Below are 17231 nucleotides of genomic sequence, written 5' to 3'. Positions count from 1 at the left end.
GGACAGCCTGCTCACCCAGCCCAGAGCAGCAGCAGAGCTGGTGGAGGGGATTGTCCTGGGGTCCAGCTGGAGCTGTGACACCCGGGCTGCAGGGCAGGGTGTCCTTTGGAGATGGCCAGCCATCAAAACTGAGCCCAAAATGGTCCCAGCTCAGCTGGCCCACCCAACCTGGGGCCAGCTGCTGATGTGTCTGAGCCTGGGTTTGCTGCTGGCTGGATGGGAGTCCCAGCTGGCAGGGCTGGCACAACACAGGGGCTGCCTGGATGGGCTGCCCTGGCCCAGGAATGCCCTGGCACAGTGGCCACCGTGGCTGAGCTGCTGCGGCCTGAAATCTGCCCCCAGTGACTCTTTACCCTGTTTAGATGGGAAATTGGGCAGGAATTGTTCCCTGGGAGGGTGGGCAGGCCCTGGAAAAGTGCCCAGGAAAGCTGTGGCTGCCCCTGGATCCCTGGAAGTGTCCAAGACCAGGTTGGACAGGGCTTGGAGCACCCTGGGATAGTGGAAGGTGTTCCTGCCCATGGCAGGGGTGGCACTGGATGGGCTTTAAGGTCCTTTCCAACCCAAACCATTCCATAATTCCATGATTTTACTTAAAATCTATTTCCTGGGACCAACACTCTAATCCAGAGTTGGGGATCAACACAAGGTACCCCCAAGACCAGCTGTTCCAGCTGTTCCAGAGGGGTTTCCCAATTCTGTAGCCAACACTAATACATGATTTAGGTAAAATACAATGTGGCTTTAGTGATTACAAGGAATATTTGGATTTTTTTTAGGAAATCTGATGAGAAGGAAGAGCTCTGACACCATGTTGAAGAAGGAAAGATTTTGCCACGTCCTTCCTTTGATGTATTCACCCCCTCCCACCCATCATGTCCAACATCTCAGGCCTAAAATCATCAATCAAACCAACAGAGTGAAGGCAGGAGCAGGGCCAAAGTCTTCCCACTGGGATCCTCCACGCTTTGCATTTTGCAAATGTAAAGCCCTCGCCGGTTCAGGGCTTCCAATTAGAGCTGGGCAAATGAAAACCTTCTCAGCTCACTGCCCAATCCTCCACCAGAAATTTAAATGAGGAATGGTTTGGATCAATGCAAAGTACAGACCCTTTCATTTTATTTTTTTTTTTCTCCTCCCAAAATAAACCCTTCTCCTTCCCACCCTGATTAATTTTAGATCCCATGAAATGTTTTATTCAATTGCAGAATGAAATGTCATTTCAGAACATTAGCTGGAATAATATTCCTTTTTAAAAAGTGCCAGAGCAAAGAAGTTCAACTTTTAAGACCTTTCTTTTCCTCCCTGCATGGGTGTAGGAACAAATTTTTTTTTTCTGATGACAAAAAGACGAGATTTTTGAATTTTTTGGTGAGCACCCAGTGGGATTTTAAGCCCCTGGAGAAGGGATAGGACCAAACCCCACTGGGGCTGATTTTGCTGGAAGCACAGGTTGGCCAAAATCATCTTCATTCCCAAGAGCTCTCCCTTGCTTTCTCTGACTCTGCTGACTGCTCTTTAATCAAGCATTGAAAACCCAGCTCCGAGACTTCCCATCAATTTCCAAATCTCTCAGACTTTGTGAAAAAAAAAAAAAAAAATCAAATAGATCAGGAAAAGGAGCACAGGGGAGGCTGGAATGAGCCTGGCTGGAGGGATGGGATGGGATGGGATGGGATGGGATGGGATGGGGTGGGATGGGATGGGATGGGATGGGATGGGATGGGATGGGATGGGATGGGATAGGGTGGGATGGGGTGGGATGGGATGGGGTGGGATGGGGTGGGATGGGATGGGATGGGATGGGATGGGATGTTCCTGGCGTGGGGGGAAGAGGGAGGTCTGGGGAATGGGCAATAAATTGATTTTCCTGTGTTCTGGGGCCACGCTGCCGTTTCCAGCATCGCAGGCGGATCTGGAGGCAGGGTTCTGAGGGGATTAGAAAAGATTTATTTTCCTTTTTTCTGGAGTGAGATGAAAGGGGGGAGGGGGAGGGAGAGGCAAGCAAGGAGTGCTACGGAAAGGAACTCATTATTTTTTATCTTTTCCAATGACCTTGTTTATTTTAGTCCTGCTTGAAAGCAGCTTCTTTCCTTGAGAAAATTTGGAGGTATCTGGAGACTGAGGCTAGAGAGAAAGGGAAAAAAGGGAAAAGGGAGCTGGGTGAACTGAAGAAATGTGGAGAATAAACATAGTAAATGTAAACTGAGCTGGAGAAATACCCACATGGGCTTGGTGCTGTGATGAAATTCCATGTCTAGGGGAAATGTTCCCCCTATCCAACCTGGCCTCAGACTCTTCCAGGGGTGGAGCAGCCACAGCTTCCCAGGGTAACCTATGCCAGGGCTTCTCCACCCTCACAGGGAAGGATTTCTTCCATATATTTAACTTAAATTTTCCCTATTTCTATTTGAACCCATTGCTTCTCGTCCTATCCCTACAGATCCTGATAAGGAATCCCTCTCTGTCCTCCCTGCAGCCAGCTCAGGTCCTGCAAGGTGCTGGGAGGTCTCCACTTCTCCAGGCTGGCCAGAGCTTGTAGGGAACAGAGGCATCAACAGTGGACTCCCTGATCCTTGCCCAAGCTGCATCTCCTGAAGGAATTCCCTCAGACCCATTGCAAGAGGGATTTCATTTGGTTTTTCCCTCTCTATTTCAGTGGGCTTTGATATTGGCTGGGAAGCAGCAGAAGCTCACGGACGTGTATGAATCCCTCCTCAGCCTCCTGGGCACTGGACATTCCCATTGCTCAGGGTTTGAAATGCAGCACCCCATTCATTTCACCCTGCTGGGTTGGTTTTGGTAGATTTTCTGGTTTTTTTTTTTTCCTTGAGCATCCTGTTCTGTTCTCCCATTATCTTCTGCACTGGGATCATCCCCTGGGAGGAGATGGCTGCACCACAGAGGGAACGCCAGAACTTGTGGGGTTCCAAACCCAAGGACCAGCCCTGCCCCAGCTGATGCTGCCTTTGAGGGGTGAGCAAAGCTCCCCAAACCCTCAGGAGATGCTCCCCAATGTCCCCTCGTGGTCCCCATAGCCTCCAAAGCAGCAACGTGTCCATGTCCAGCTGATCCTGGAGCTGCACCCACAGCCTCTCCCTCTGCATTACACCAGGGTGATTCAACCTCCAGCTCCTGGTGCTGGAAAAATCCACCCTGGAAAACTCCCAAAGTGCAAGGTCAGCTGGGCAAAAAGCCCCTGGACCAATTTGAGATAAAACCAAGCTCTGCTTTAAACCCTCGTCTCGGGTTGGGCTGCGCCGGTTACTCAGAAATGCTGCTGAAAATTCTCCAAGTGCTCAATTTGCATAGCTGTAAAGGATCATAAATAATTCGAGGTGCAGGGATTTAATTAGTTGACCTATACCAGGGAGGAATTCTGGCCTCATTTATGGAAATCAGAGTTGTCTGGAGGGAGCCCAGGGCGTGAAGTGGCCGTGGAGCTGCTGTGGGAGCAGCCACGGTGAAGGAAGGGATGGGCCCAGCCCAAACCTTTACCTGCAGCTCCTCATCCATCCCAGCACTCATCAAGGATAATTGAACTGCAATTCAGCCATTGGGACCTGCTTTTTCTCCGGGAGAAGTCCCAGGGAAGCCCATTTACCGTCAGGGTGGTGCTGCCCAGGAAAGCTGTGGCCCTTGGGATGTGCTGAAGGCTCTGCTCTGCAAGCTCCAGGACCCTGTTACCTCCAAATTCTGGGCTTGCAGAGAGGATCCTGGCTCTTGATCCAGTGCAAAAGCCAGCCAGGCATGCCTGGGAAGCTCCAGCTAAACTCCAGGGGCTTTAGGATGGCTTTGATAAGTGTTGTGTTCAGTGGGAAGGCTCCTTCTCTAGATTTAACCCTCAGACTTCAAAAGCAATAAGAAAAAAAATCCCATTTTTTTTGTATTTTAACCCACTGCTCTGAGCTGGATCTGAAGCCGACTGAAGAGAAAAGGAGTGAGTAAAGGTTGGGCTGTGGGGAGCAAAGGCAGGCAAGAGAAATGCGAGATGAAAAGGTCTTTGTAGTAACTGTGCTTCCACAGGAGACTTCCCAGCTGCTGGCTGGGGTCTTGTGTGATCCCACAGATCCTCCTGGGCTGCCTCTGCTGACAGGGATGTGTGGATAATCCCAACCCCTGCCCCAAACCACAGCAGCACCGAGAGGCTTTTAAACAAAATTAGCCCTCACGCAGGAGAAAACACTTTTTTATTCCTAGGGGGAAGCGGTGCCAAAGGGCTCCGTGTGGATCCAGCCCTCACTGCGGGTATTTCACCCTTGCTGAGGCAGGCAGGGCTGTGCCCAGGGCAGTGCCTGGCGCTCCAGAGGGATCCCGGCACACTATCCCACATTCCAAGCCGTGTCTGAGGCAGCAGGGCTATTATAAATAATTTATTCTCTGGGCAGAGGAGGGAGGAAGAGAGAGCGAGCTTTTAATTAAAATGATATCTTACAGATCAAATAAATATGAATAAGATGCCAAAAACAACTGTATAAATCCCAAACATTCTCCTGTGTTTTAATTATTTGTGTTGATAAAACAAGAGCGGAGGCATTTGGCTCTGCTCGGAGGCTGCGGAGGCGAAAGGTTACCCTGGCATTTTTTATGTTCTGTGCAAGGAACAAATGTTTCCAAAGCCCAGATCTGACAAACTATAATTCATATCAGGAATTAAATTGGAATTTAGAGAACAATTGTTAATATTTCAAAGTAATTGTTTAAGAAATTATCATTTTGGTATCTGCCGCAAAAATAATTACCCACCGCTAATTTTTCTTTTTCAAAGGCTGCTATTTGCTGGGATAATGTTGGAAAGATGAGGAGTTTGTGCTGGGAGCTATTTATGTAGTTCAAATGAGAAGATAAATAGGAAGGGACTTTCATGTTCTCAGGCAAATGAGTCTGACTAATGTACAGCTTCGAGCTCAAAAGTGGGCCTCGGATTTATCTGGAAATTGGGGGGAATTTTCTGTGGATGGGACGTGCAAGAAACAGCAGGTGAGAAAATAATCAGAAGCTGTGCATATTAATTAGGAAATGATCCTCAAATAAACGCTGAGGGCATGGAGAGGTTGGTGAGAGGTACCAGCATCTTACCTCCTGCCTTGGCAGGATTCTGGGGTGCAAAAGGACCTGCATTCCTACTTCTGCCCTTCACAGGGCATCTGAAAACTGGAAAGGGGCTGAGAATGTGAATGTTTAGAGGATCACAGGGAAAAAAGTGGACTAGAAGGGATCTAAAACAGTTGCATCCCACAGCTAAAGGATGTGGTTATCCAGATCCTGTCACATCCTGCTCCTTCCCTCTGTTGTGCTGGTGGAAAATGCATCCCCCTTCCTCGGAAAAGGGCTTTCCTCAAGGGATGGAGAGAGGGTGGAGCAGTGGCAGCCCCAGGAAAGGTCCAGGAGTTCCAAGGAGTTGCTGTGGACTTCTCTGTTCAGACAGCATCTGGCGAAGGGAAGTGATTTCCATGAAAATAGTTTCAAGTGCAAAAGGAGAAATTATTTTCTGGGGTTTGTTAAATTTTTTTTTTTTTGCAAAATTATTACTCCATCTTCAGTGGGAATAATCCCCAGCTGCATTTTGAAATATCTCCCTTCCTGCCAGACTCTTTTTTTAATGGGTGACTTTTTCTCCAAGCGATGCTGATGTCGATGGCGACTTTTAAAGTGCACAGGGAGAAGCTGCATTTTTTACCAAGTCTTCTGGGAAAGGCTTTTTGTCACCTCAACTCCCATTTTTTTCCCTCTGAATGGTCACCTCTGGTACCCTCTGGGCCTGCCCAGTTTTGCTGTTGGCCACTGGGATGTTTTGGCTGAGCCAAAGGTTTGTCCCTCCAGCCTGAAGGACCCAATGAACCTGCCCAGCCACCTCCAGGGTGGGGGAGATCCTTGTGGATGTGTCTTCCAGCCCCTCCATGCCACACCTCCCCTTCCCTTTGACCTCCACACCCCCACGAAGACATTGGTCCCTAATGAGGGACACACTTGATGTGGTGCTTAGAGATCCCTGGAGAAGGAAATAATCCCCCTTGGATCCATCCTCCCAGCTGGCTGTGAGCACCCCAAATCCAAAGCAGATCAGAGGAAGGTGCTGGTTATCAGCAATAACCAACATCTTCCTGTTGGTTATTGCTGATAACCTGTTGGTTGTGCAGTATTTACCCTGGATGCGGCTGTCACTCTCTGGGAGCTTTCAGATCCGGGGTCCCCTTGCACCCCCAGAGTTTGGGATCCTGCTGTGTCCAGCTCTGGATTGTCCTGTCCATGCCATGGACTTTGCTGTGGCTCAGGAATGATTGGTGGTGGTTTCAGGTGCAGGACAAAACACAGACAAAACACTCCTGGTTTGTGTCATCCCACTGCTGCTGTGCCCCACCGAGGGACCTGTGAATCCCAGCTGAGGATGGGTGGGAGAGATCAGAGAGGGAAATGTTCTCTTTCCCCATGGGAAAGGGGGAGGATGATGGATTCACACCCTCCCAAGCCTCCTGCTCTTGCAAGGCAGAGGGTAAGTCCATGGGAGCTCTTGCTGGAGCAGAGAGGTTGTGGCAGCTGCTCCTGCATCCCTGGAAGTGCTCCAGGCCAGGTTGGACAGGGCTTGGAGCAAGCTGGAATAGTGGAAGGTGTCCCTGACCATGGCAGGGGGGGCACTGGATGGGTTTAAGGTCCCTTCCATCCCAAACCACTCCATGGGACAGTTTGAAGGATGTGGGGCAGGAATGAGCCCTTTTCTGTCCTGGCCCCCTCTGTTGTGGAATGCTTTTAGTGGCTGAGGGAACAGGGTTTGGAGCCCTTCCTTTGGGAAGCTCTTTGGTAGCATCGATCTGTTCATGGTATCAGAATAACAGATGTCTCTGCCAGCGAGTTTATCCTTAATATTAAGCCAAATTTTTTCTATTCTTGGTTTCATAGAATGGGTTGGTTTGGTTGGTGGGACCTCAAAGCCCCACCCCCTGCCATGGGCAGGGACACCTTTCACTATCCCATCCAACCTGGCCAGGGACACTTCCAGGGCTGGGACAGCTCTGGGCACCCCGTGGCAAGCCTAACCACCCTTTGAGTACAGATTTTCTTCCCAATATCCCACATAACTCAGGCTCACTCTCCTTCTTCTGCATCTGTGGAGACATTAAAAAAAAAAAAATCTCCTTTTCCTGCTGTTTATCATCCCTAAATATCAGAACTAACAACCCAGGCTTCCTTTGCTCTTTCCAACCTGCCTCATAAATCATCCCTACACCACTGGGAGCATTTCAGAGCTCTTCCCTGCCTTCCCTGGCCATGGGAATAGGCTGCAAATTTCCATGTGGATCAGATCTGAATTAGTTGCCTTAACCCAGAGGCTAAAGAAGGAGTGATTCCTCTCTCCTGCAATGCATTGATTTCACAAAAGTTAAATGCTGTTGGTTTGGGTTTTTTTTTCCTCTGACACAACACAATAAATCGGATTTAGTGTTTTCCCTCCCATGAGGTTTGTTATGGGAAAAATAAGGGATGGAAGTGGAGAGGGAGAATCCAATCCCCTCCCAGGTGAAGCTTGCCCCATCACATCCTGGGGTACAGGGAGTGGGGTGGTTTCCTCTCAGAGTCTGCCCATCCCACAGATGTTCCCAGCAGGGTTCTGAGGCAGGATTTGGCCCCTCACAGGTTCCCAGCCTGTTTCCCCAGGAGCACAGCCTGTGCTGGGAGTCCTCTCCAGCATTGTCCTGCTGCCCAAGGACACGTGCAAGGATGCCAGGACACATGGCAGATGCCCAAGGAACTTTTCCCACTGGTTTTCCAGCATGAAACATGCCCAGCTTTACCTGAGAGGACTCCTTGGCATGACCACCCAAAGCTCTCAACTTCTTGGTGGGTTTTTTTTTGTCTTTATAGGCTTTATAATAATGCTAATAACTATATATAATAACTAAATTACTGCTCATAATGAACTGATTTGATTGGTGCCATGTTAGACACAGAAAATCCCCCCAGGGAACAGAGGCAGGGCAAGATGAGATGACCTCAGGTTGTTCCAGGGGAGGTTCAGGTGGGATATTGGGGAAATTTCTTCACTGAAAGGGTTGTCCAGTCCTGGCACAGCTGCCCAGGGCAGTGGTGGCATCACCACACCTGGGAGTGCTCAAAAGCCACGTGGATGTGGCTCCAGGGGACAGGTACCAGTGGTGGCCTTGGCAGTGCTGGGGTGATGGGTGAGCTTGAAGGTTTTCCAACCCCAATTCTTCCACAATTCTAAAGCCAGGTGGAAAGTGAGGGATCGTGGTGTGATGAAGGGAGGAATAGGCACAGGGACCAAGCTTTCCCTGCTGGAAAAGCTGTGTATTTGCTCTGAGAGTACCCCAAAGGAGAGCTGGGTGTTTGTCTGTGCTGCAGAGGGTCCCAGGAGGATCTCTGGGCAGCCAGGGGGGTGTGGAGATATTTTTGTATCCAGGGGAGCTGCTCTGAGGAAGGAGCTCTAATTAGAGGAAAATATTTGATCTCCATAGGCCTTTGGTGAAATATCTCAGAAAGGCAGCAGATGTTGCTGAAATTATTTTGTTCAACTGTTTCCCCCCCTTTTTCTCCTTCTTTCTCTTTTTTTTCCCCAAGGCACATTGAATTAAAATTCAGTAAACAGATCAGGGCACTTTGTTGAGGGGTGCCAAAAACTTGCTCGAAATCAAAGCTGATGCCTCATGCAAAGCAGAGCACATCCCTTTGCAAGCCAGAAGTTATCCTGGGAGCTGCCAAGGACTCCCCAAAACATGTGGTGGCACAGCAAGGACAGGCTCCTGTTCCTGGTGTCACCCTGGCTGGCACAGCATCCAAGTGGTCTGCACTCTGCATGGTCCTGCCTGGAACCACTCCTTTCCCAGGAATTCCCCTTCTTTGATGAGGCAGAAGGGTCAAATCTGACTCCTCAGCCCCAAAAGAAACTCTGCATAAATAAAGGGCTGCCTAAAGCTCCTCCAGAAGGTCTCGTGGGGGCTTCTCCAGGGTGGGTTCAAGAGAGCCACTCTTAGAAGACGGCATCAAACCAGGTCTGATCTTCGGTTTAAGGAGGTTTGGGACACTAAAAGCCCCATTTTAGAATATTTTGCAGTCCTCTCACTGGCAGCATTAAACCAGTTCTGAAGTGGTGTCGAGAGAGCACCAGCCATGAGCTCCACTGGGCAGGTGCAAAAGTGGAAAAAATTATTGTCCTGGTGCAGGGGAGGAAATGCAGTGCGTGTAGAATCATAAAATCCCAGAATTTCCTGAGCTGGAAGGGGTCCATTAGGATTGAATCCAACTCCTGGCCCTGCACAGGGCGCCCCAACAATCCCACACCCTAAATACCATCCTCTAAGCACAGGCAGGTGCATTGAAATTGGGATTAATCACCTTGAATTGTCCAAGAATCCACAGAGAACCAGCTACACAGGAAACATCACCAGAAACTTTGTTTGGATTAGAGAGTCAAAACAGGGGCCTCGATAGTTTTGCTTGTCTGGTGTTCTCGGGTTTCTGTGGTTGAAATGACCCCTGAGCTGTTAGAAAGTCTCTTTTTTCCCAGCCCCATGATCAAGGGAGAAGTTGAGATTCCTCAGCTCTGCTTTTCAAGGCTGTTCATTTTCTCTTCTCTCTCACATTCTTCCTCTGCCCTGCTGAGATCTGTCCAGCAGGTCGGGTTGTGGCACAGTCCCTGCCCTTGGGGTGGTGTTGGCTTTTTACACTAAGAACTACATGTGCTTTATTTACAATAATTTTCCATTACCTATCACCTATGTCAGACAGTCTGTCTCTACCTTAAACCAATTCAAAAGTGTCACCACCACAGCAGAAGATGGAGGAGGAGGAGGAGAGAAGAAGAAGAAGAAGAAGAAGAAGGAGAAGGAGAAGGAGAAGGAGAAGGAGAAGGAGAAGGAGAAGGAGAAGGAGAAGGAGAAGAAGAAGAAGAAGAAGAGGGCATGCTCAGATTACTCCATCTTTCCTCCTGAACCCCCATTCTAAATCCCCAAAATTCTACTTTTTCACCCTGTGACAAATTCACTATCATCCTACACAAACTCTTGTGGCTTGTAAATCTTCTCACAAGGTTGGTAGTTTTTTCCATGGGCTAAAATGGAAGGCACAGGTGTCTTTGACTCTGTTCCAAGGTCTCTGAGCCCCCTGCCAAAGTCTGGAGCCATCCAGGGCAGCCAGAGGAATGTCCTGGGTTCTGACACGGCGTCACCCCAAAAGCATCTGCAGCACTCCCCACTGAGCCCCACAGGACAGGTCACTTTGTGGCACTGAGGCAGCCAGGGCATCGATCCGTTCAGCAAACGATGAGCAGGGTTTTGCTTTCATCAGGGCGGTGAATATTAATTGGTTTGACAGGCTGCAGCTTGGTAGAACACGAGCAGGGGCATCGGGGCATCGCTGTATTAATTAGCAATGGTGGAGCCGCTTTTAGCCGCTTCCGAAGTTTAATCAATATGCTCCATTGGAGTCCCCAAAGGCTTATGGAAACAGCCTTTGAAATCCTTTAAATTGTTGTTTCTGTGAGGTTTCAGGCTCTTGGCGTGTTCTTGTTCTGCAGATTTTCCTCCCTCCCGGATCCCACGGTGACCTGCGAGGACTGGTGTGGGAGGGGTTTCTGATTTGGATCTCTCATTTGCCTTGGCCAGGAATAGAAACAAATGAAAGAGATGTTCTGTTTTAATCCAATAATAATAATAATGGCAGACACTAATGAGCTGCCCTCTGCTCCCAGCTCCTATCTGCAGTAAATTACCTCCGTGGGCTCCGTCTGATGTGAACGGGCACGGCACCATTGAAACCGGGTTTGGCTGAGCCCTGGCGCACTGCTCAGGCTTTGATTTAATACAAAGCAAGGCTTGAGCTTGTTAAGGCATTTTACTGAGAGGGAGGGAGGGAGGGAGGAGGAGGAGGCAGAGCTCCAAATAAAGCTGGGAGTGAAATTGTGGAGAGAAGGGGATGGAGGAAACACGACGTGGGAATGGGGAGGGAAGATAGGGAAGGCAGAGATGGCACTGTGCTCTGAGTGCTGGTGTCTTCCAGGAGGTGAGAGGAAAGACAGCTGGAGAGGACAGCTGGAGCTTGGGGAGCAGGAGGAGGAAGGCAGGAAAGCAGGGCAGGACTGGAAGAGGGCAGGAAGGCTGGCCCACCACTGATAAGGCTGCTGGGGACACCAAAAAGGAAAGGCATCCAGGGAAGGGGATCAGGGCTCATCCTGTAGAGTTTGGGAAATTTCTCTGACCTTCAGGATCTAAGACAGCCCAGGGAGGACATGGTGTCACTGTCACCAGTGGCTTTACAGGGAGGTGTGAGGAAGGGAGGGCTGTGCACCCCTTGCAGAAATGTCCTGGTGTCCTGGTGTCCTTCCTTCCTGAAGCCTTTGCCATGGGTTGTGATGAGCTCAGTGCCCGTCCCAGAGCCCAGCTGAAGCTGGGACAATGCCTCTCCCAGGGGACACCTGAGGCCTGAAATCTTTGTTATGTCACAGAACCACAGAATCACAGAATTGTGGAATCCCAGACTGGTTTGGGCTGGAAGAGACCTTAAAAATCATCCCACCCCCTTCCACTATCCCAGGTTGCTCCAAGCCCCATCCAGCCTGGCCTTGGACACTTCCAAGATGAAGAGTCCCAAACCTCTCTGGGCAATGATGTCTCTGTTTTTAGTCACCCCTCCAGCAGACCCCGGTGCCTGCTGAGACCTGAAATGCATTTTCCTTGAGTTTCTGACTTTATAATTTGTTGCACTTTTGGCTTCTCATCCCTCCTCCAGACAAAACCTGCCCAGCTGTGCCCACAGCCGCTTCCCCAGCACGCTTCCCCCCGTTCCTTCAGCAATTCCAGTTGTGTGACATCCCGAGGTCACTGCTCCAGATGTCACCCCAGCGAGGGGACACGGGGAGACCAAACACTGCTCTCAGGGCCCCAGCATAATTATTGCAATCCCAGAGCCAGCCCTGAGCTGTGCCTGCTGCTGCTGCCACACAGATTGCTGGCACGGGCGCATCCTGCTGTTAATAAAGGAAGATCCCCAATCTCTCTGTGGGCAACGCTCCTTGCTGCAGGCAAGGCACTAAATCACAGCTGAAGTTTCTAGGCCAGAATATTTTCACTTTTATTTTTTGAGGAATGAGCTTCCTAAAAAGTGTGAGGTGGATTTCCAGGCCTGCCCACCTTGGCTCAGGGGGCAGAGAAGGACCCAGCAGGAGAAGGCTCAGACCATCCTAAAAAGATGCTGCACAGGTGATCAGGTGAATTAGGGGAAAATAGGGCTGAAAGGGACCCTGGGCTTGTGTGCCCCAGCCCTTCCCTAGGCAGAGTTAACCCTTTCCTTATCACTACCAGTGCAATGAGAAAACTTCCTGCAGCAACATCTGTGGAGGCACCAGGCACTCCCCAGCTCTTTCATAGGAACCTGGAATGATTTGGGCTGGAAAACACCTTAAAACCCATCCAGTCCCACCCCCTGTCACGGGCAGGGACACCTTCCATTATCCCAGACAGCTCCAAGCCCTGTCCCACCTGGCCTTGAACACTTCCAGGGATGCTGGCTCCAACACTGACCTATGACAAACCCTTTCCAGTGCTTGACAACCATTCCAATGAAGACATTTTCTGTAATTTCCAATCTAAACCTCTTGAGGCCATTCCCTCTCACCCTGTCCCTGTTCCCTGGGAGCAGAGCCCGATCCCCCCCAGCTGTCCCCTCCTGTCAGGAGTTGTGCAGAGCCACAAGGTCCCCCCTGAGCCTCCTTTTCTCCAGGCTGAGCCCCTTTCCTGCTCCCTCAGCTGCTCCTGGTGCTCCTTGCCCACCTCTGTTGAAGATGAATGGGGGCACTCTGATGATATCCAGGCCAGTGAGCCTCTTCCATTCAGATCCCTCATTCATCCCTTCCCTCTATGCCTTAAGCCAGAGAATCAAGGATCTTGAGCACATCTCAGACCCCTCCTCACCCCCCCAGCCTTGGGCACCATCCAGCTCTGCCTGTGATGGGTGGCAATGTCCCACCAGGTGCCCCTTTCAGACACCCTCAGGTTCAGTAAAATGGCAAAACCTCCCTTTTCTCTGTGGGATGGGGGTTTGGGATTCAGTTGTGCCTCCTGGCTGTGGTCATCAACACCTCTGTGGGTGCTGCCCAAGGTCAGGACTCCTGCTGGGGCAGGGACAGGGCAGGAGCCAAGGTCAGTAACTTCTGCTGAGGGGGAGGCAGTGTGTGATCTCTGCACACCCAGAGATCTGCTGGTCTGGGACTCCTCCACAGCCCCCCAGAGAGGACAACGCAAGGACAGAGGTGTCAGGGTGGAGAAGGACACAGAGGAGGAGAGGGGGCTGGAAATGCAGGTCCTGCAGCCAAGGGAGCCTCTGCTGGCTCACTGGGATTTCCCTGGAGGACTGTGGAAGGGTTGGGTGGTTCCCTGGCTCCCAGCCCCCAAAGCAAGGGGTGGGATGAGTGGGACAGGGGATGGAGAGCCCGAGGCTGTGCTGCAGGAGAACATGAAGAACATGAGCCCTGTGCAGGCACATTGCTGTCTCCATCACTCCTCCCTCTTGCAGGAGACCTGGGAGTGTGAATCTGATCAATAGCTGGGATTTGTCCAGGAAAAAGAGCAACAAAATACAGGTCCCTTGCCAGAGGAGCTGGGGTTTATCCTGGGGAAGCCTGGGGAGTTTCTATGGATATTTAGGTACACTCACCTGCCTTTGCTCTGCAGCACTGGGGGCTGCCTGCCCCACACCCTGCTCATCCCAGCATCCAGTGATGCTCTTCCCATGGGATTGGTGCACACAGAGACCCACCTTGACTATGGAATGAGGGATTCCTCTGCAGGAATTTGCTGAAGGGGAATCACCCACACCTCGTGCCATGGTTGGTCTGAAAACTCCAAGGGAAACCACAATCACCTCCCCATCTCCCTGCTCCACTTCATTACAAGGAAAATGTGCTAATTAAGGCACGGATGGGAGGAGGAGATGAAGTGCATTGATGAATTGGCACTTAGACAGGGGGTCAGAAATAATAAACTCTTCTCAAGAGCCACCCTGCAAGGGAGGCTTTCTTCTCTGGGGGTTTTCTCAGCTGGTTTTCCTTCCCTGGTGCTGAGGGTCCCTCACCCAGCAGTGTTTGCCATAGGAACAGAGTTTTCTTGGTGCTGGCACTCCCAGAAAAGGAACAATTCCTTTCACAGATAAGGAGGGGGTTTTAGTGTGCACGGGGTATTTAAGTGGAATTTCACATCACCCACTTTTAGTCCTGTATTTCAGTCCCGTTTCTTTCCTTGTCAGTCGTGGCTTTGTTCTGACCACTGCAAAAACCCTTCAGGTTCTGATTTCATTTTTCAGGTCAGGTCCCACTGTGTGAACAGAGAAGTGAGTAGTGAGGGGCAGGAGAAGGGATGTTCCCATTCCCTGACCCCAAATCCCTTTTGCTTTGGGATATCCTAGTGCCCTGGGCCACCCCAGGAGTTACCCTGGGCAGCAGGGAGCACCTTCAGTGAACTCACTCAAAGCCAAAGCTGCTTCAAAACCAGCAGAACAATGCCTATAACCCACACATCCCAATTTTAAATGTATTTCCATCCAATTTCCAAGCTTTTTTTTCCCTGCTGGATGGCCTTGAGCCAAGACTCTGGGCCTGCCGTGCCCACAATTGCTACAGAGTCAGTAAATCCCAGCCCTCCTGTAATGAAAACGTCACTAATGATAAATATTTAAAGGGATGTGATGCTTATTTTTATATTTACTACCCTGACCTTTATGTATTTGGATTTTATTTTATGTTTTATGGGGATTCCCTGGGCCTTTTCCCAGCCACACACACAAAAACCCCACAAGGGCTCCTGGAGTGTTGTTGCATTATAAACACACATGGTCCCTACAATTACTGAACTTTAATGCTTGCTGTAATTACTGCCTGCACTTTGCATTAATGGGTGATGGAGTGAAGAAGTGCTCAGACACCGAGAGATCCACATCCTGAGGGAATTTCCAGGGGGAATCATTGCTTCCCATCCTGTGATTAATTGTTGTGCCTCCTGTGTGGGGGCTGAGGCTTCCCCGAGCTCTTGGCACCCAGGGTGGATGGAAAAGCCACCATGGGAACACTCAGCTGTGCACAGCCTGCTGTGTCAGCAGGGAAGAGCCTTCAGTTTGATTCCTGCCATTCCACAGGGGAAAAATCAAGGAGAACAGCAGGCACAAGGAGGAGAATGTGAACATTTACCCACAGCTCTTCTCCTCGCGCTGCCTCTCCCAGGAGGGTGCTGGGGGCTCATCCTGCTGCAGAGGGACCTGTCCTGGGCTCCTCCTCCTCCTCCTCAGCCCCAGGAGCAGGGACAGGATTTAGGGATGCTCAAATATCCACATGGACACGGCTGCCCAGGAACTGGGCATCATCTCCTGCAGCAGCACATTTGGCAAGGCTTTGCCTCTGGCAGCCTTGGCTGAGCCCCACATCCCGTTTTCCCTTCAAGGAGTGGGGGAAAAAATGAAAGGAGGAGTTAATTGGCCTGATTGGACTTTGCTGAAAAAGTTTCAAAGGAGAGGAAAAGAAAATGCTGAGGCAGCTCCTTTCTGTGTCTTTGAACTTTAGGCTTTGAAAAGAGATGGGGAAAATCTTAAGGAATTAACGAGGACTACAGGGAAATTATTGAGGAGGAACTTTCAGTGCTCACAGCTTGGAAAGAAATTTTAAAAAAAACCCTTTATATAGAAATATATATACAGATACAGAGATATTTGCATGCACGTGGATGTGAGAGTGTGACCCCTTCACCCAGTTGTTCATCTTTGTCTCTCTGATTTGATTTTAATGATTTTTTATGAACTATTTGATTTGCTTCCACGGTGCCTGGGAAGGGTGAGAGCTTCCCTTCTCCCACATCAGGAGCTGTGGAAAGGCAGAGGCAGCTCAGCAAAGGCCTTGGGTTTGCCACCACTCTGGCAACGTTTGTGGAATCTCAGCCTGGACCAGAATTCACCTCTTTCCAGGAAATATAAACTCCTTCTTTTTTTTTTTTTTTGGTCAAAAAAAGCCTCAAGATAAATATTCTTAGATGAAAACCTATAAAAAGCTCAGACTGACAAACTATTTTTTTAGGCACTTCTTTTTCTCCCAACAAGAATATATCTGTCAAGAGAAACAGATGTTCTCAATGAAAAACCCTCTTTAATTACAACTCTGTCAAAAAACCTGCAGACAGATTTCTCTTTTTCCCCCCAAGCCCATTAAAATGTGTGCAAATGGCCAAGGTTTGAAAGCCACAGCTCCTCTTGTAATATAATATTTAAATAAAACACTTCCCCATTAAGCTAAGAACCAGCAAAGCCACAAGGCAGAACTCATGGACAAATCCAAGCTTAACGTTTGCTTTTACAAAATGAGGTGTTGAGCTAAAACCTGAGCTTTGCACTGAAGCGCTGGGGTGGTTTTGGGGCCCTGAACAACCTGGGTTTCTTCTGTGATCAGGTGAGCTGAATCCCCCTCTCCAGAGTTTAGGACTTCTGCCAATCAGGCCAAATATTTGCATTAAAAACTCGGAGTTGAAGGTCTGGCCATTAGCCAGGAGTTCCTTCAAGCCTCTCGTTATTTCATCACTAAATCTTGCTGTGTGCCCAGTAAATATTTTCTTTAGTAAATACATGAAAGCCTGGCTGGAAGCTTTCCCTCTCCCCCCACTCCTTGCAGAGGATGGCAATGTGACATAAATGTTAAAAGAGGTTTCTCCAGCACAGCATTCCCTGAGGCTGACACGCCACGACTTATCCAGGGGAATAAAGTTCTGCTGGAGAGACTGGCAGGAATGCAAGGTTGATATTTCTTTATTTATTGGTTACAGTAATTGGCTAGAACATGGCTGAGTAGTTGGAGGAAAATAATCAATAGTTCTTGTCCGCTAATGAATGATTTTTCAGCAGTCGCTGGTGTAAATAGGTTTCATTAAAACAGCAAATCCTCCCAAACAAGAAAATTAACGAGGGCTTATGAAACCTATGAAATTGCACAGGTCTGAATGGCTGACAGCCATGACAAATATCTGCTATTGTTGGGGTTGGGAAGCAGCTTTTCGCTTCAATTTTCACTCTTGTCGCTTAAATAATATCAATAATTAGCAAATCCATTATGCCTTTCCCAGAAATCTTCCAGAGCGAAACGTGTTGGCCCCAACTCAAGACAATGTCCTGTTCCTGAGCAACCTCCACGTGCCTGGGCTCAGCTCCTGCCAAATCCATGCCCTGAACTGCACCAATAAACTGGGAATTTTAGGGGT

Source organism: Fringilla coelebs, assembly GCF_963513975.1.
Source record: "Fringilla coelebs genome assembly, chromosome: 10".
NCBI classification, from domain to species: Eukaryota; Metazoa; Chordata; class Aves; order Passeriformes; family Fringillidae; genus Fringilla; species Fringilla coelebs.
The sequence above is the reverse complement of the archived record's forward strand: the minus strand, read 5'-3'. Positions refer to the sequence as shown.